Consider the following 21,202-nt stretch of genomic DNA (forward strand, 5'->3'; position numbering starts at 1 on the left):
TGGAGAAGCCCTGCATAGACTAGGTGACATTTTAGTGTGCTCCTCTTTGTGCTGCAGCTCTTCCAGAACTTTTGACAAACAAAGCTTAGTGAATTTTCACTTGCTACATTGTAAATATATTTGTGTGCACAAAACCAGGATCACGCTGGTCTCTTCTGCTCCTAATCTATGGATCTTAAACCATGTGAAACAAATTGATGAGAACTTTTGCACAAATACTTTTACAGAAGAGATCTCACCAAATTTACCTAGTGCTAGTAGTGACTGCCTCTCATGGTGTGACCTTGGCAAGTCACTTTATATCTCGGTTTTATTCCTCTGCAAAGTTCATCAGGTAGGAGGTAGCAGTGAAATGAACAGATTTAGGGGAAAGTGCGTCTAGCCGTTGGGTTCAGAGACTTGAGGAGGGGCTTGATATGTAGACCAAAGTTTCCAGGTTTATCACTGCTTATTTGTGTTAGAAAAGTTATTTTTGGTTGTTTCCTGTGCTTCAGGATGATTCTAAAATGACTAATTTGATGTGACATTTACTAATGTAGTATGATCAGACATAATTCGATCTTATTAACTCTTATCGCAGCATATTAGCAAACATCAGATTTTATTTGAGAAATTTGCACATGCTGTAAATTAGAAGACACCTTGAAATCATTCTGTATTAGTATAATTTATCAGCTTGATGTTCGGTAAAGTTCAGGCCAAACCACTATACTGTAGTGTAAATACTGGCCATACAGCCATATTGTGTACTTCTTAAGAGACAGTACTTCCAGGAGTAACTCAGGAATATTGTAGACACTCTCCCCCACCCCACCCCCCTCAAAAAACCACTCCAAAAACAAAACATTTTCTTGCGTTCTTGGAGGTACCTTCGTGCTACTACTTGTACGAGTTCTTGGAAATACCTGCAGCTAGTTGAGTAAAATGAGTAATTTATTCCTGTCTCACTTGTGTTTGTGAACAAAGGTTGACCTAAAAAGGTTCAGCAAATGCTATGTACTTCAGACATGAAGGTGTCTTGAAGTGTGGTGTCAGGAATTAACATTTCAGACGGGGAACTCTAAAAGGCTACACGAGCAAGAAAGAAAATTGGTAATGAGGCAATGCAGCTGTGACAGCCCCTACAAATGGTCAGATTAACCCATGTAACTTTGCTTTCAGTTTTCCCTTTAGGCACCTGTCAGATTTTTAGACAAAAACAATTTCCTGACACCTTCTAAAAACATCACCAGGACATGAAAGGTTAATCTCCCTGATGATCTGTGTAATATATCGCTTTCTGTATCTCTGGAACACACCTTTTCATCCCTTTACTACAGATGTGGCTCCTTACCTCTAGTCCAGTCACATATGCCACTGGACCATCCAATTTGTTGCAGACACAATTTACAGACTCTAGAAATAAGCATGTGAATAATTCATTTAAAAAAATTAAATAAACTTCAAAAAATTAGAAATCAGTTATTACCTTACAATACCCAAAAGTGTGCTAAGACTTTAGACCGAGGTAGTGTGGTCTAGTGTGTAGTTCACTGCACTAGACCTAGGAGACTTGGGTTTAATTCCCAGTTCAGGAATTGACCTGGTGTGAGACACTGGGCAACTCACTTCCCTTCCCTGTTTCCTCTCCGTTTGTCTATATGGAATATAAGCTCTTTGGTGAAGAGACTCTCTTGCCATATGTTTTGTACGGCATCTAACACAATGGGCCCCGATCTCAGTTGAGACCTCTACACCACTGACTCTCAACTTTTCCAGACTACTGTACCCCTTTCAGGAGTCTGATTTATCTTGTGTTCACCCAAGTCTCACCTCACTTAAAAACTACTTGCTTACAAAATCAGACATAAAAATACAAGTGTCACAGCACACTATTACTGAAAAATGGCTTACTTTTTTCATTTTTACCATATAATTATAAAACAAATCGATTGGAATATAAATATTGTGCTTAAATTTCAGTGTATAGTATATAGAGCAGTATAAACAAGTCACTGTCTGTATACAATTTTAGTTTGTACTGACTTTGCTTGTGTAAGCAGAGTCAGGATGGGCTCCACCCTGACATCTGGTGGTGAGGTGTGGCAAGTAGTGGAAAAGAACTTCAGGGGCTGATCTCAATTTGCATAGGCACACCCACCCCGCCTAGAATGAGGCCATAACTGCCCAAATGGTCACTTTGGCTGTTGTGGGATCCCCAGTGTCTTTGTTATTGGGGCAGGAAGAGTAAATTGTTATTACCCTCATTATGGGAACTGTGGTTGGAACTGTACTTGGCCTTTTGTTATGATGGAGGGACTCACCATCAACTGAGTAGCACTCGCTAGGCAAGGGACATGGGTTCCAAAACTCTGTGAAGGGAGAGAGACTTGAGACAGGTATTAGTACCTGGTGGCGTGGGCCCCTTTGTGAGGGCCTGAAGCACCAATTGCACCTCTGTCTCTCTCCACTGTAGAATGTCAGAGCTAATTTTGGGGCTATTAAGAGTCTTGCTACAGGTACTGTGCTGCATTCACTTTGGCCTTATGGTGCACCAGCACTAAGGCCCCCCACTACTATGAGCTGAAATCACTGAGCACTGTGTCAAGTAGTGGGGAGCCGGAAGATCTAGAGTGCAGTGGTGCTGTTCGTGGATAGGCTGGCAGAGCGGAGCTATTCGTGAGACGGCGAGCTGTGCAGAGCGGAGCTGTTCGTGAGACGGCGAGCTGAGCAGAGCCGTTCGTGAGACGGCGAGCTGAGCAGAGCCGTTCGTGAGACGGCGAGCTGTGCAGAGCAGAGCCGTTCGTGAGACGGCGAGCTGTGCAGAGCGGAGCCGTTCGTGAGACGGCGAGCTGTGCAGAGTGGAGCCGGTCGTGGTGGAGCGGAGCCGTTCGTGAGACGACGAGCTGTGCAGAGCGGAGCCGGTCGTGGTGGAGCAGAGCCGTTCGTGAGACAGCAGAGCAGAGCCCTGTGGGGCAGTCAGCTTCAGGACACGTAAGGTACCCCTTACCTCTTTCCCCCACACACAGGCACATTTTAGCCAGACTGGGGAGTAACACTATGCAGATGAAATTTGAACTCTGGGGCTGGACTTTTTGGATTTTGGGTGATTTGAGGATTGCTGGACTCAAGAGACGTTTGGGTTCTGGGACTCAAGAACCCGAGGGAAAGGATGTGGCCCAATTTTCTGGGGTGGGTCTTTGCTCATGGTTTGGTTAATGAACACTAGTTGTGGTGTTTCCCCAATTTAATGCTGATGTCATTTACCTCATGTTATTAAAGATTCTCTACTACACCGAGACTCTGTGCTTGTGAGAGGGGAAGTATTGCCTCTTTGAGGCGCCCAGGGGGTGTGTAAGATTTTCCCAGGTCACTGGGTGGGGGCTCGAGCCAGTTTTGTATTTGCTTTGATGAGAGGGAACCCCTGTGTACTGAACCTGGCCCTTGCTGCTATCAACTTGGCCTGGCAGAAGGGTTACACTTGTGCTTTTTATGTCGCTTGTTGTAAAACTAGGCAAATATCTAGATGAGTTGATGTACTCCCTGGAAGACCTGTGTGTACCACTGCTCTAGGCCCTGCTGTAATATAAAGCATCCGATCCTTCAACTATGGAAAGCAATGGCTAAAATCTAACTGTTTCCAGTGATGCCATTGATTTATAGGGAACAAAAAGATACAATCTATTTCTCAAAGAGCTTCCAATCTAAATTTTAGATGAATAAATATCCAGCGTCACAAACAGTAGGGAAGGACAAGGAACGCGGAAGAGCGGGGATTACAGCAATGTATTCATGCAAATACCCATTTTAGTTATGTGCACTTGGCAGTTCAGTTGCTAATGTTTTTTTCTTAATATAAAATAAGAAAAACTAAAGTAATGAATAGATATTAAAAGAACCAAACTTTTTGAAAAAAACTTTCATGAAAATGTCCTGATATTTTTTGTTGACCAGCTCCAATAGTAAACAGTATTGATTCGATCACAATCAAGATATACACAAGTCTCATTGAATTTGAAGGGATTACTCAGATGCGTAGTTATTCCTATGTATAAATGGCTGTGCAGGACTGTGCCTACATTTTTACTATAAATTTTGGGCTGTAGAGAGAATAATTTATACTGTATTCTACGTTGCTTAACTTTGTGTCAAAATACACTAGTGCATTCTAATGTCTTGGCTGATTTCAAAATAACTTCTTGCAAACAATTGATACCTCTCCTTTGAACAACTATTTCAATGCAGTTTTCACAATATTATTTTGAAATAAATTAAAATGTAGTAATAGTCCATCACAACAAATTAGTCACATGTCCCAAAGAAAACCGAGTGCACCACCTACAGTGAGCACAGATGTAAGGATTTCAGGATTCCTTTCACTGGCGACCATTTTGCAGAAATGCAGAACCTATTTAAACATGAGATGATATTAATTTAGAATGGAGTGTCTTGAATCTTGCTCCACAGAATTTAGTTTCTTCTAGGGATACATTTCTGTTTCACTTAGAGAAAATAAATCAACAAAAAATGCGTCCAAGCTCTTTTTTCTCAGAAACATATTTTCCAAAAATCAGAATCATTCTAGTCTGTTGCTGTTAGCCTGCTCTTTGGTTGCTTTGTGGCTCCAAAGCAATAGTTCCTTCCCGTTCCCTTCTTCAATTGCAGCCCCAAAGGTCTGATTACGGAAGATCTTGTTCCAAGAGTTGGAACTCTCTCCATCTTTTTCTAGGCCTCGAAATTGCTGCTGCACTTGTACCATCTCTAATACAGGGAAGAGATCTGCACTCTAAGCTGAAGTCTACTGAGTGTCCTACAGTCCACCATGCTGCATAGCACTAGAAGAGATTTGTGGTGAAGATGTTTGCACAGCTGTTTACACACAGAGAATGATTCTCTATAATTCTGCAGTTGATTGAATTCCAGGGATAAATAGCTCAACCCTTCAACAAAATGGGTAAGACTCTCACTAGTGCTCACAGATATTCATTTGAATAAAATATTGGCTCGTCTCTACCTGCTTATGCACCATATGTCAGGGTTCCCTCCCCACTCTGAACTCTAGGGTACAGATGTGGAGACCCGCATGAAAGACCCCCTAAGCTTATTTTTACCAGCTTAGGTTAAAAGCTTCCCCAAGGCACAAATCTCTATTTGTCCTTGGACTGAGGTATGCTGCCACCACCAAGTGATTTAACAAACAATCAGGGAAAGGACCACTTGGAGTTCCTATTTCCCCAAAATATCCCCCCAAGCCCTTACACTCCTTTTCCTGCGGAGGCTGGAGAATAAACAAGATGAGCACAAACCAGCCTTGGATTTTTAAGACCCAAAAAACCCAACCAGATTCTTAAAAAACAGAACTTTATTAGAAGAACAAAAAAAGATAAGAGAACAACTTTGTAAAATCAGAATGGAAGATAATCTTACAGGCAGTCAGATTCAAAACATAGAGAATCCCTCTAGGCAAAACCTTAAGTTACAAAAAGACACAAAAACAGGAATACACATTTCCTCCAGCACAGTGAATTTCATAAGCCAAAACAAAGAAAACCTAATTTTCTAATAGCATTTTCTAGCTAGATTACTTTCCAACTTTACAGGAGTTGGAGGGCTTGCATCCTTGATCTATTTCCAGCAAAGGTATCACACAGACAGACAAAAGCCTTTTCTCCTCCTCCAGATTTGAAAGTATCTTGTCCTCTCATTGGTCATTTTGGGTCAGGTGCCAGCCAGGTTACCTGAGCTTCTTAACCCTTTACAGGTAAAAGAACTTTGTCTCTGGCCAGGAGGGATTTTATAGCACTGTATACAGAAAGGTGATTACCCTTCCCTTTATATTTATGACACCATATTTCATTATTATATTTATTTACAAAGAATTTAAGAGTGCTGTGTAAATAACAATAAGGGGCACAAACTCAGGCAAAATGGGTAAAGTTTTTAATTTGAGTGAATGCCAATGGATTTTATTTTGAGACATTCTTCCACAAGTATTGTTGCAGTCACGATTTTATGTCAGGGGAGACATTTTTCTTCCTATTTTGAAGTAAATTGGACAAGGTATTTGGAAACTGAGAGTCAAAAAAAATGTTCTCACTGCTTAAATATTTCCATAATGTATGTGTTGCTCGAGCCATTATAATCCAAAATAGCTTATCCTAGAAACTCCAAACTTAATTTAAAACTTCGTTCTTGGTGAGGATTTGTGCCTTTTGCCTCGTTTTGGTTTGGTTTTTGATTAAATTTTTTATGCTACTCAAAGCAGTTTCTGCATACATTATGGGATCCATGGAGATTACTAATTCCATAAGAGGAGTTTACAAAGTCTGCATGACTCCAATATGCAGAATCAGGAGGGGATATTGGGAGACTGTCCGATGTGAGGCATGAGATGGATTGTTTTGGAGGAGCTCATTCAGGGGGAAGCAGGAGACAGAGCCCCCGCCTTTTTTTTAAAGTGAGTCCAACTTTGAACTTCTAGAGATTGTTTGTTTGTTTTTAAAGCTACAAACATTAGAACTAACAAAAAAAAAACAACCCTCATAAAAACCGAAAACCATGTGTCCTGAATCCAACTCCAGTATTTAACCACATGACTCTCTTTCCATCTACCTCGTCCTTTGGAACTAGCACAGTGGGGAAAACAGTGGATGTGCTCCCAATACCTCCCCTTGCAACCAACAGAGAGGAGAGGGTTGGACCTAGCTAGATGCAAAGTGGGGAGTCTGGGCATTTCATAAAGGGCTGATGCAAAGTATTCCCTTCTCCTAGCTACCAAGGAAGTGTGCTTCAGAAGGGTATCTCTGCTGGCATAATGCTGAGTCTAAAAGCTCAATGTAGTCTTGGAGAAGATTCACATGGACTATACTTTGTATCACACTCTCTAAATGAGTAAAATGAGCAGGATTTCACCACTATACCCCAGCCATGAGCCTCGGTGTATTCTTATCTGACACATAGCAATAAATTGAAGATCCGCCTAATGTTTTAAAATAAACACGTTTGCAAAATACTGAACATTTATAAATTGACCGGAGTGATCTGACCAGCTTGCAAATGTTTCAAGCAGGGGAGCTAATATAGCACAGCTCTGGTCTGAACTTCTTGGTCTCAGCACTTTGCAGTCTATTAACACATCAGTGAAAGGTTAGACATGAAATAGACTTCAAGTTGGAAAGTCTTTGGGGAGTGGGAGGAGAATCAGTCCTGGTCAGAAAAAAAACATGCTTGTAAAGCTGTCTAAACTTTGAAGTTCATCCTCTTATTTCCCAGGGAGAAGTCATTAGATTGCAAATATTTTTTTTAAAGGGAGGATACCTGTCAAAGAGAATATTGGAACTGAGATTTTCAAAGATGCCTGGGAAGTCCAATTCGCATTCATTTTCTTTGGCTTTGATAATCTAAGGTTCTTGGGAGATCATGGTCAAGACCACGGACTATAATGCTGACCAATATTGTTTACTTGTACTCCCTCATCTGTCTGTATCCATCTGTTGTCTCACCTTTTATTTTGATTGTAAGCCCTTTGGTGCAGGAACTAGAATTAGTCTCTGTGCCTCAGCTCCCCATCTGTGAAATGAGGATAATAGCACTTGCCTGTGTCACAGATAGATATGTTAATGTTTGTGAGGTACTCAGAGAATACAGTGATAGAGGCCATTTAACTTCATAGGCTCTACGCAGGCATGCAGCAAAGTCGGGGACTGTGCGCTCCCTGGCTTTCCTGTACAGTAGTGCAGGTCTAGGGAAATCTAGCCCACAAGCTTTTGAGAAGTCAGGTATTAGTACTGACTAGATTTACTCGGAGGTCAGTGTTGACCTAAAGACTGGAGTGAATACAGAAGCCAAGCCAGGAAACACAAGTCTTATTATAACCTATATGTTTTTCCCTGTCCCCGCCCCCCACCCCCCTTAAGCTTTATTAGTTTTCACCTGTCAGAGATTTGTCAAAATTCTACTGAATTACATTTTATTGCACTTTTTAGCCACAATAACGGCATGTGCCATTTGACCTGAGCTTCAAAGGGATAGTGGCTGGGAAAAAAAACCACGTATCAGGTTTAGTTAAGTTGGCTACCAAATAGCCACATTATGTAGTAATAAAATGTGGAAGGTAAAGTAAATGATGAATGCAAAGCAATGAATATTTTTTATTAAAATGGTACAAGTGCCCAGTTAATTTTGTCACGGGAACTATTAGTTCATCTAATATTAGTGCACGGGGGGGAGAATATTCACCTGGGTTTTATTATTTCAGTTTCATTCCAATATTCCATCAACTTTTGAAAGTACGACCCAGTGCTAAATGAAAAGCAGGTGTTGGAAAGGAATTAGGTCTTTAAATTAAGCAGACATATGCACTATTAATTGGACTTTGCATTACCTTTTTTTTTTTTTTTTAAGATTCATTTTAAATGCTGCCAGTGGCCATTTAAATGCCGTTTTAAATTAAATTCAGTCCATTGCTGGTACATGACAATGAGCAAGCAGGCATGGGATTCCGGTAATGAGTAGTATGTATTGAGTGGGCAGCCATGTGGAACAGTTCTGAATTATGAAATCCACATCTCAGACTGATTCTTTATATCATGTGCTGCACACCAAAGAGGCTTTTCAAATGTAAGTCACCCTATCAAAAATAAATCTAGAGAGGTTTATTTTTACAGTGACATTTTTCCATAGAGCCATGGTGCAATGTTAGGCAACTGCACAGCCAGCATTTCACTATCACCATTGTTATATAAATGAAGATTATGAGCCGTATGATGCAATGACATGGGCAAAACCTCACTCCAACGCTTAGCCTGGGGAGCTGGGATGGGTATTGGGTCTGCAGGGTCCCTAGAGAGAGGAATCTTTGCCTCTCTGAGCGTGCGAGCAGAGCCACTCAATAGCCACTTGTTCAGTCTAAGGCCTGAACTAGGTTTTGTGGCCCTGACATTCCCCCCTACCATCATTCACTACTGGGATGAACAGAGGGGTAAAAGGAATGGAGCATTCGCACAACACTAGATCCACTGGCCTCACCCCCTGATATTTTTCCTTGTTGTTGTGACACTACATAGAAAGAAAGATGACCACCTGTACACTAAAGTATCACCACCGTTGCACAACTGTGATAATCGTATGCAAAGTATGCCTTGTAAGGTTACAACTATTCCAGTGCTATCTGTTGAACATGGTTATCCTGTTTATGTGTGTGTATTATCATTGCGTATGAAGTTCTGAATTTTTTCGATGTGCTTGTATCTCAAACATGTGTTCCTGGGTTACACCCAAAAGACAGATTTACATTAAGGCCAGTCAGCCATGGTTGATGAGCCATTAAGGAGAATCAGCTCTTCAGTGTGCCCTTCCTGAGGACATCTTGGAAGGCACGGAGACAATGGATGCCCCATGACTCAGCAATGGCGTGTAAGGACATGTGATCCAAGACTCCATGTTTGTGCCAGTAACTTTCCATGCAGCTACACTAAGAGGTATAAATTGCAGATTGACACATCATTCTTGGTCTTCATTCCTGCTCCACATCTCTGGACTATAATATCTAAGAAAGGGAAGCTTTGAACGAAGGACCCTCAATTTTTTTGGGTGATCCAGAGAGACTTATTGCAAGCTAGCAGAATTACCATCACTGCTATTATCCTGACCTACAGATTCTGAAATCAACTGTAATGTAGATGATCCCTTTAACCTATTAACTCTCTTCTTTCCTTTTTTTATTAATAAACCATTAGTTTATTTTACTAAAGGAATTGGCTATCAGCATGATTTTTGGGTAAGATCTGAACTATATATTGACCTGGAGTGAATGGCTGGTTCTTTGGAACCTTATAGTGGTGCTTTTGCTTTTAATAAACTTACATCACAAAAGTCAAGTTGTCTGGATGGTGATAGGGACTGGATTGCCTATGGTGGACTGTTCTGGCTCCTTGTTAACTAGAATAGTGATAGAGGAGCACACTTTTTTGTTACTGGCTTGGTGACCTCTAACGATAGAACAAACACCAATTTTGGGGGGGTGCCTACCCTGTTTCCTACAGTCTGTCCTGAATTTGACATTCTCAGCTGTCCCCCAAACCAGGCATGGTGACAGTCCTTCATTTTCAAAACACAGAGGAGGAGAACCCTTCATGTAGCACAGGGCTGTGTGTTTCGCTCTGTTCTAAATCTCTCCCTTTCAGTGTAGCAAAATTGTACCATATACACTACATGTGGGACCTCCATTGCCATGGAGTTAGGACAGAACTTGGGCAGTGGTTCTCAAGCTGTGAACCATAGAGCCCTCTCTAGTGTTCACAGAATGAAGAAACACTTTAAGAACTGTGCTGGGGAAACTTGAAGGATGGGTGAGGAAGTTTTCCATAGATGAATTAGTTAGAGGAATAAAAGAACTGGAGCCATCCTGGTGTTTTGAATACTCCGTAGTGGTAATGTTAACTGTTGTACTACTTCAAACAGGAAGGGCCTGTTGGACTACACCACCCAGAATCCTTCACAAGAAGTTAGATGTTCCCAGGATTGGAGAGTCCAGGAGAACAAGAAGATAGGTGGATTCTTAGCAGCACATGTTAAGGTGTTTGTAATTTAGTAGCAATAAACTCCAGGGAGTAGCTGATCTTTTGTTGTTGTTGTTTCTGTTCCCCTAAGTGAAATTCTTTCTAAACCTGATATTAAGCCTACTAGACTCTTATTGCCTTCAATGGACTTTGGATCAGGCTCTGAGAGACACGTTTGACTTTGCATTCATGCTTGTTTTCAACCTTTTAAAAACTATGTAGCTGTAAAACCATGTGGTTTAATTCATTACACATTGAAGAAGGTTTTCTGACTGCCATTCTACCCACACTATTCTCTACCCAAACTTTAGCCATGAAAGTCAATTAGCAGGGTGAAAAATTATCCAAATTTAGTAGACGTCTCCTTGAAATGAAGCAATTCGACTTCTGATCAAAGCATGTTTGTACTTATAAAGCTGTTGTTCAAACTGATAAAAAGGAGAAAATCTGCCCTCAAGAAAAAATGTTTATATAGAAGGACATTGCAAGCATTTTTTAAAGTAAAATCTTATCTACTGTTCGTAGCTGTTTTAATCCTCTGTCTTCCAGGAAAGTTACAACATTTTAGATTGTTTAGTGGCCTGTGCTAGTTTTCTTATGGTGCATTTGGCATTCAGGTAAGAAAGAACACTAATGTGGGAAGAGACCTGTGCTCATGCATGTCCCAGCACATTGATTCCAGTCTCAGGATCCTGCTTGTTTCATTAACCCCTTCACTTCTGAAGGTAGAAGCAACTGCTTGTGACTTGGGAAGTTAAAATAATTTAAACCAGCTGAACGGTAGTGAAATAATTTGGGCGGGTGACTGGTAAAGTCTGAATTGTGAGGGGAATCATCCCTAGTGATGAGCACTGGGAATGAACTGAATGAGAGAGGTAAACTGCTGATCTGCAAAGACTGACCTGCCCTAAAGCAAACACTGCTATTAGAGAGTGAAGAGAGAGCTTGGGAAGGCTTAATTTACCCTCCATGCTATCAGGACCATTTGGAGTTACAGCAATTTCTTCCACCACATTTTTTAATTTTATTTTGAAGTTCCTCCCTCCCTTCCCTTCTGCTTCATCTCAAAAGACACAACTGGAAAGGGAAATGGGATAACAGAACTCAGATTCTGTTTGATGAAATCAAGAGTCCCACCTCTGTGGCAGAGAGTCTGGGGGGTCAGGCTTGACTCTGCTCCTTTCTTTGAAGAAGCAAATGCTCCATAGTTCAACCGCCCAGCACTTCTCTCATGTAAGAAGCATCGCTAAGTTCTGTTCCTTTGTCACAACTCCTCATCTTCAAATAGTTCTTCTTTGCTTTTAGTACTGTGAAAATGGACTCCTGTAACTTGCTCTTTGTTCACCTGAATAAATCTCAAATGCACTTCACTTGAAGAATGTGGTTTCCTGAGAGTAAAAGAATTACTCTGGCCTGGGATTCAGTACTCTGGTTACCAGGAAAGCAGCAGATGGACTTTAAGTTGTGATCTTTCTGAATTGCTGCACTGCTAGGTTTTGGTTTGTTTATTTTAGAGTTCTGCGATGGAGTATCCACCCCACGCAAGACTTGAAGGGTGAAGGTGGCTAGGTAGGCCAATTAACTGCCTAGGGTACACCTGGAGGAGAAGCCAGGGAGCAGGGATTAATTAGATGAGGCTCCGCTGAATGGGAACAGGAGGGGCTTGCATAAAGCCCAGGAGCTGAGAGCAACTAGGGGGTTGTAAGGAAGTAGTTTGTGTATTCACTCCTTGGGAGGGAAAGGAGGTCTGTTTGGGATTATAAAGGCAAGTAGCCTATAGTTACTCTCTGGGAGGAGGGAGCTGTGTGGCTGGCAAACCCAGAGAAGAGGGGAGAGCTGGAAAAGGCAGCAAGGTATAGGAAAGTACAGACGTTGGCTGCTGATCGGGGGTCCCTGAGGTGGAACCCAGTGTAGACTAGAAGGTGGCCAGGATGAGGCATCCTGGGGGTGAGTGGACCCTGTGACAATTTCACTTAACTTGTCACCGGACAAAGGGCAAAATCTGCTCAAGCAGACTATAGGGTCTCTATTTAGCAGTAGAGTTGTATACGTGTTTAGCGTGTATCTAAAAGTACGTGGCTTGCTTACAGAATTAGTTTGCTAATTGGAGTCCATAAAACCCAAACGTAAGCATTAAGTCAAGTTTTAAACTCTGTTAGGTGTCTGTCTCTCTCTCTATTGATAGCCATGGCTAATATGATTGAGATTGCGTGACATTGCAACATTTTTACTATCCTAGCATCCAAATAATGGGGTAAAAAAGAGCCACCTTGCCAGAAGTGGCTTTACCAACAGATGGAACCTCCCAGGTCTTTGACACTTTCATTTGACATTGCACTAACTCTTAACTTTTGTGAAATATGATCAGATAAAGATGTATGGAAGGCATCCTCTGTACTACAGTGTGCTGTAACCGCAGGTACTCATCCGTGCTATTATTCTCTGGCTATGTACATACAGAGTGATTGCAAAAGGATTATGCAGTCAGGGGTTTAGAATACTGAGCATTAGAGCTGGGTAAGAAATGGTTTTCCCATCCCATGAAAATGTTCAAGATATTGAAAAAAATACCCTGAATCAGGACAAAACAAAATCTTGAATACTTTTGTGGATTTTTTTAAATTTAAATTGGTTTGGTAAATCAAAACATCTTATTTTAACAAATTCATAATTTTTCATTTTTTATTTTGATCATTTAGTGGTGGGTTTCCCCCAAACCCCAATTTTTTTTATTATTATTATTATTTTTTTTTGCTGTAATTAGCTTATCTTGGCCCTACCCAATCTTGCTGTTGGAAAAAGATGGTGATGCGCTTCCATTTCTAAAGTGATTTTTTTGAACTGGAAAACGAGAATATTTTCTTTCAAAAATGTCCAGAGGAGGAAAAACTTTTTTTGGTCATTCATAAAAACTGACCCTTTCCCGTGAAAAGTTTTTCAACAAATCAGCATTTTCTGATGGAAAAACATTTTGCTGAAAAATTCCCTATCAGCTCTACTGAATATATAAACTATGAATTACATGCATCTTCTGTACTGGGCTTGTGGATTAGACCCTATACTGAGTCTAAATCTATCTGAGTTAATGCCTGAGGCTGCGATGCACTCCCTCGATGAGCTGGGGAGATAATCTTTCTGAATACTCAAAACTCTCTGCGCCTCATTTGCCCCGTCTATAAAATGGAGATCATGTTTCTGTTTATTCAGATGGTAAACTCTTCAGTGCTGGGGACTTGCTTACTATGTATATGTACAGTGCTCAGCACAATGGGGACGTATCTTGGCTGAGACATGAGGGTGCTGCTGGAAATAATGAATAATAGTAGGGTACATCCTAAAGGCTGTTAATCAATATATGCCTGAGTCCATTCCAAACTGAACATGGAAAGCAATGCTACTTTAAGTGCAAGTATCCTATCACTATTCCACAGGAAAAAATCCTACCAACAAAAGCAGCACACAATGGAGAAAACACAAGAAATCATTAAAACACACCACCTAGCACTGAAATGTAAGAGCAGCTTGGGTCAAATACCAGTTTAGCATGAGCTGCTTATTGACTCCTGGGCCCACAATGCTCTGCCAGTTATGGGCTGTCAAGGTGCCTTCCCCACTCTGAAGTCTAGGGTACAGATGTGGGGACCTGCATGAAAACCTCCTAAGCTTACTTTCACCAGCTTAGGTTAAAACTTCCCCAAGGTACAAACTGTTTTACCTTTTGCCCTTGGACTTCCGCTGCCACCACCAAACATCTAACCGGGTTTTATTGGGAAAGAGCAGTTTGGAAACGTCTTTCCCCCCCAAAATCCTCACCAAAACCTTGCACCCCCCCCCTGCCTGGGGAAGGTTTGATAAAAATCCTCACCAATTTGCATAGGTGACCGCAGACCCAAACCCTTGGATCTTAAGAACAATGAAAAGAAGCATTCAGTTTCTTACCAGAAGAATTTTAATAGAAGAAAAAGTGCAAAGAATCACCTCTGTAAAATCAGGATGGTAAATACCTTACAGGGTAACTGGTTTCAAAACATAGAGAATTCCTCTAGGCAAAATCTTACATTACAAAAAGACACAAAGACAGGAATATTCATTCTATTCAGCACAGCTTATTTTCTCAGCCATTTAAAGAAATCATAATCTAACGCATATCTAGCTACATTACTTACTAAGTTCTAAGACTCCATTCCTGTTCTGTCCCCGGCAAAAGCATCACCCAGACAGACTCAGACCCTTTGTTTCTCCCCCCCTCCAGCTTTGAAAGTATCTTGTCTCCTCATTGGTCATTTTGGTCAGGTGTCAGTGAGGTTATCCTAGCTTCTTAACCGTTTACAGGTGAAAGGGCTTTTCCTCTGGCCAGGAGGGATTTTAAAGGTGTTTACCCTTCCCTTTATATTTATGACATGGGCAATGCAGTCACTGTAGCTCAGTGACCTTTCAGCCCAAATGGGTAATGTAACCCTTGATCTCTTATCAGATCTATGCACTATGGGTAGAGGTTAGGATATATGACAATCAAGCCTCAGGGTGTCCTCTCACTCTACATCAGGTACAGGCTGGTGTGACTCTGCTGCTTTCAGTGGTGTTACTCCTGATTGACACCAGTGGGAGAGGATAATCTGCTCCCTGGACTCTTTCTGGCTAGTCCAGTGTCATGCCTGTGACCACGGGCAAGTCCCATAGCTTCAGCATGCCTCACTTTGTGTGTAAAATAGGCATGACACAAAATAGGAGTCATTAGTATTTATAAAGGGGTTTGTACTTTCATCCGAGGATCTCAGAGCATTATGGCTCTGATTATTATTGTTGCTTAGCTATTTTCTGATACCACTTTGCTTGCTTGTTTTTTATTTTATCCTAAAGAGCTCTCAAAGCAAAGTCAATCTGACATAGTAATTTGACATGGCTGAGCAAATACCATGGGACTGGTCCTCAGCCCTCTGCCATCTCCTTTGTGCCACTCCTCAGTGCAGGGGGAGAGTCTGGGCTGGGGAGGAGGGGCAGCTGGATTGCACTGTACTGTAAATGAGTCAACTCTGGTGAAGAATCCCTAAAGTGTGAGTGACAGCAGATACAGATTACAGCAACCCACTAGCTTCCTCTAAACTGACCTGGATTTGGGGACAGACAGAGAATAAAGGAGCTTGACACCCCCTGCACCCCCCATCTTGGTTACACTGAGTAGAAACTTGGAATAGCAGAGAATCTGGCCCTACATCTCAAGGGTGAGGTCTTGACTCCATTAAATTCAATGGCTAAGCTCCTAGTGACTGACTTCATGGAGGTCAGGGTTTCACCCCAGGAATATGTGCAGATGCTGTGTTGTTAGCTCAGCTTAAAATATACAAGAGGGAATAAAAAAAGAACATCCATATAAGGCCTGATTATCTTCTCACTTAACACAAGTGTGACCTGCAAGTAACTCCATTGAAAGTAGTGGAATTATATCAGTGTGAAACTGCAAATGAGAGCAGAATCAAGCCTTCCCGCTACATAGAACCTCTCACATGCACATGTGTGTTTCTCAGCTTTATCCCAGCAACTTCAAAATCAGCTCAAACAAAGTCAAAATATCTCCTTTTTAGAAAGGTACCTGATAAGGGATAGATCGTTGATAAATTGTTTTAAAAAGTCACTGCAGCTTAAGAGAGAAGGAAATGCTGGTTCTAAGTAATTTCAGATGCCCTATATTCTGATGAGGCTTGTTTGTTTGGGTGTTTGTGGAAGGGTTTGTTTGGGGTTTTTTGTTTGTTTGTTTGTTTTTTTACTGTGCCTGTTCAATAAAAAGTCAGTGCACAAAATAAAAATGTCAAGGCATGTATTTTAGGATGGGGGGGAAGGGAGCAGGGAGAAATGGAAGAAAGATACATAGCTAGCTTTGAACTTAGTGGCCCAAGGTATGGTTAACTGTGTCTGCCACACGTGCACACCATATGGATTGGTGGGCATATGTTTAAGATTTCTGGCCACTTTGTGTCTTTGATGCATTCTTCTCCAGTTGTGTGTGTAAAAAGGCTGGTGGTACAGAAGGGATTTGTTGAGTAAAGCAAAGAGCGGTGTGGGAGGCATATTATTGTGGGGAGCATTTTGAAAGGGACCAGGTAGAGAATGTTGTGGGAATCGATATTAATGAATCGGATTGTTTCTATTTCTCACATTCCCACTGAGATAAATGTTGCAGTTCATTGCAATGACAGTTTTGTTTGCAGTATTAAGTACCTAACCTGAAATCTTAGTAGGGAAAGTACTTGCATGCCTCCCCTTAGGAGCAGCCAAAACCCTTCTTTCTAGAAGTAACCACACTTTATGAATTATTTTGCTAATCTTTATTTTAAATTCACATCGCTGAGGGGTAGATCCTGATCACAATTAAATCGCTGTTCTTAGGAATGAAAATGATATACTGTAACGAGCACTCTTTAATTTCGAAATTGGCTGGCTCATTTAGATCCCATGAAATAAGTTCTAAGTGATCACTGTAAAAATCACTTTGAGAAACTGAAAAGCGTTGCCCAAAGATGAGGAAGGCTGTAGTGGCCAAATATGTGTGTAAAATTTATTCTTTTGTTTTAAAATAAATTTCCTCTTACATCTTCTTATAACACTAATTTATTTTCTGCCCAAATTAACTCTCCCCAGATCTATGTACTTATAGGTTCCCCCATTGCTGCAGTAATGGAGCACCTCACAAACTTTAATTACTTTATTCTCACAACACTCCTGTGTGGTAGGGAAATAGTATTAGCCTCATTTTACATATGAGGAATTGAGACACAGAGAAATGAAATGACTTGCCCAAGGTCATGCAGGAAGTCTGTGGCCGAGCTGAGAATGGAATCCTGATCTCCTGATTCCCAGCTCAGTGCTTTAACCACAGTGCATGTTTCCCCCCACACACACCCCGCCCTCCAAGATTTACACCAACGGCACTCTTCATTTCCACGCCCACTGTTTTTTTTTATTCTGCAAATGTGTCCTTATCACTCATGGGAACCAAACAGTAAAATATCGAACACATGATGTTGGGGGAGGTTTAGATTGGATATTAGGAAAAACTTTTTCACTAAGAGGGTGGTGAAACACTGGAATGCGTTACCTAAGGAGGTGGTAGAATTTCCTTCCTTAGAGGTTTTTAAGGTCAGGCTTGACAAAGCCCTGGCTGGGATGATTTAACTGGGAATTGGTCCTGCTTCGAGCAGGGGGTTGGACTAGATGACCTTCTGGAGTCCCTTCCAACCCTGATATTCTATGATTCTATGTCATAATATTGATTTATTCCTGTAATTTAAGGGGCACCTGTGCTCCCCCTACTGAGCAGTGCAGACGGGAAGAAAACTGCACCAAGGCGGGCTGGAGAGGGAAGGTTGCTCCTCACTCCATGAAGTCTCCCCTCCCCTCCCCTGTATTATTTTAGCTGCAGGTTAGCGCAGCTCCTCTCCAGAGCCACGCTAAGCAGCAGGAGCTGCCCTAACCAGCATGTCCTGCTCCAAGACTTATGAAAGGTCCCCACTAAAAAAGTGGGGTAAAGGTAATACTACTAAAACCCACTAATTTTCCTTTGTGCTCTAGGACAGCCCACTTGGGATGACAGCATGCAATGGTGAACCAGCAGCCAATGGGAAAGTGGCTCCAAAAAGCAGGGGATCTCTTGGTTTCAAGAAGGTCAGATCAGCAGAACCTGGAGCCTTTTTGGCCTGGAATTCAGACCCAGATCCTGGCTCCTTCTGTGGCGGCTTTGTTACACCAATGAAAAACAGATGCAAAGCTGTGGCTTTCCAGGCTACCTGAGGAGTGTGGGTCGTTGCCGCTAATGGTGTTATGGTGTAGCTAGTGGAAAGAGGATGTGACTCGAGCACCCCAGCTGCTGGAATGGATAGTTGGTGGCTGTTGAAGCCAAGCGCAAGTTGCAGCAGCTCTAACTTGCTGCTCTAAATTGCACTGAAATAGCTTCCAAGCGGCCCAAGGATCATGGGGCAACCTAGCTACCTTTGCTCCCTGTCTCCTGTAGGCCCTGTACTGAACATAGCATAGCTAAATCTGAGGCCCTCATTCGCCAGGCATGTAGGGGATATCTCAGGTCATCATGATGCCTCCAAAATCTTAGAACTTGTGGCCATACTGGAGGTGTGAGTGCCCAGGCAACATGGCGCGATTTGACATCCATTTTTTTTTCTTAAAAGGCAGAGAGAAACCCAGAAATGGGGTCAGGTCAGAGAAAGCCAAAGATTAAGCCATGCGTGTCTAAGTACACACGGCCGGTACGGTGAAACTGCGAATGGCTCATTAAATCAGTTATAGTTCCTTTGGTCACGCCAACCCTTACTTGGATAACTGCGGTAATTCTAGAGCTAATACAGGCTGACAAAGGGGGGAGGGATAGCTCAGTGATTTGAGCATTGGCCTGCTAAACCCAGGGTTGTGAGTTCAATCCTTGAGGGGGCCATTTGGGGATCTGGGGCAAAAATTGGGGATTGGTCCTGCTTTGAGCGGGGGGTTGGACTAGATGACCTCCTGAGGTCCCTTCCAAGCTTGATAGTCTATGAAAGTATCTCAGGCTTTTCCACTGCAGTTATGATCTCGATCCCTTCCTGTTTGCAGCTTTTACTGCCTTTGCAGTTTGGGATATAATGCTCATCTGCATGGATCATAGCAGATCTGACTAGAGTCCCCATGTGTCAGTGCAACAGAAGCTGAGTTGGGCAATACCTTTTTCAAAGGAGATTTTAAAAAAGCCCCAATACTGTGTAGCTGTATTCATTCTTGAATAACCAGAAACTAAAAATGAACACTCCTAGGTGACTAAAACATAGGGTTTTGATTGAATAATTATCAGACAAAGGTTTGAATCAGCTTCTCTGTGTCTTTTTGTATTGTATGGAATAATTCTAAGAGGGTGGGTGGAAGGATTAGGTAATCTCTGAAAAGAGGAATATCCAAAGTGCCTCTAGTGTAAGGAACAAAAAAAGGATGTGGAGGTTGTATCTTTTTATTACTGTATCTGATGACAAGATCCAACTATACCACATGTAAATGGCTTTCATAAAATCTCATACCTATCTATGTCAGCCTGCAGGAAAATACAGGTTTCTTATTAGAACACTGAGTGAGTGACTACATTTTACAATAAGGAGCTGACGCTTCTGGGGTGTATGGCTTTTTAAATACGTTCATTTAAGTACTAAGCTCTTGGCAAACTAGATAGGTTTTTCCAAGAAGAACAAATAAAGCAAACTCTCAGGACACTTGGTTCTCAGAGCACACAGCCAAACCAAATTCATGTTCCAATTAAATATTCACAAATCAACCCTCTTCACACAAAGCTAAATGAGATTAACATTAGATATGGACCGTGTACATTGTAAAGGGACATGCATGCTTATTGCCCTCTGGCAGAGAATCCTATGCAGCAACTGACATACTGGAGAAGAACTGAAAGCTAAGTCTAATATTGTGACTGGGCTCATAACATAGAAGGTCCCATAAGAGATGGGGAAGAATTATGCCATAGTTCAGCATCCTGCATATTATTAAAATAAGATCTAACAAAAGAGCCAAGACCCTGATTCAGCACATTATTACACATGTGAATAGTTGTGTTTGAAGTCAATGGAACTACTCTCACAATTAGGTACCTTGCTGAATTGGGGCCTAGCTCAGCTGCCAACAGTTTATGGCTTACAGAAGAATTGAACAGTCCAGTGTTGGTCCAAATGAGAAGGTAGGATCAGGAAGATTCGGCATGCAGTTATCTGCAAATGACATTGGTTTTTGGAAGTTATTCCCTTCAGTGCAGTTCCAGCTACAACCAGCAAATAAGAAACTCTATTATTTTAGTGTATAAACTGTAAGTTTTCACATTGCACTGAAGTTTAGGCATGAGGATGAACATCATATCTTTTGTTTCAGCACTACCGTGATATGTATAAGGGATTCACTCCAAAACCTTTGTACTACTCTCTCCACCGCCTCCACTTCAACACATGGTCAATTGAATGAAGCCAATCTGCTATGTCAAATAAGCCCTCTGGGCTAAGTCTTGCAATTCTTGCTCAGGTGAACACCCACAGATATCCCAGGGAGTTTTGTCACATAAGAACTGAAAAGGACTGCAGGATTTACCTCTCTATATTCAACAAAACCTTAAACCATATACTCACACCATGATCATGGGGTCACTATGAGTTCCTAGATTGAGAAAGTCCCTGAGATTTGCAGCACAAAACCTTAAATCCACAAAAACTCTAGCAACATGGAATGGAACCATGGATAGGTGCTGTGCAAGCAGATTTTAGGCTTCTTTGGAACATAAAAAGTGAACCAGGGTCACTTAAGGTGAGAATCAGATAAAGGTGGTGGTCCCCTCCTGGTATACGATCTGAGATATAATTCAAGGGAGATATGCTTTGTAATACTTGTCTGGTACTGACTCACTTGGCATGAAATGCCTGGCTGGCTTGCCAAGGCTGTGATAATAGAGGAGCAGAGAATTACCCCGGGGCTCTCATTACTCTGTGGGAGGGGATGATTAACGCTTTTCAAGGGAGACCATGGAGGAATTCTTAAGAAACACCCTTCATTTAAATGAGCATTTTGAGGGCCTAAGTGGTACATAGGCCTCGGGCTTGGCCCTGTGCAGGGGGATGGGGTGAATTTCTCCTGTATTGAAT

Source organism: Natator depressus, chromosome 10 (assembly GCF_965152275.1).
Source record: "Natator depressus isolate rNatDep1 chromosome 10, rNatDep2.hap1, whole genome shotgun sequence".
In the NCBI taxonomy this organism is placed as follows: domain Eukaryota; kingdom Metazoa; phylum Chordata; order Testudines; family Cheloniidae; genus Natator; species Natator depressus.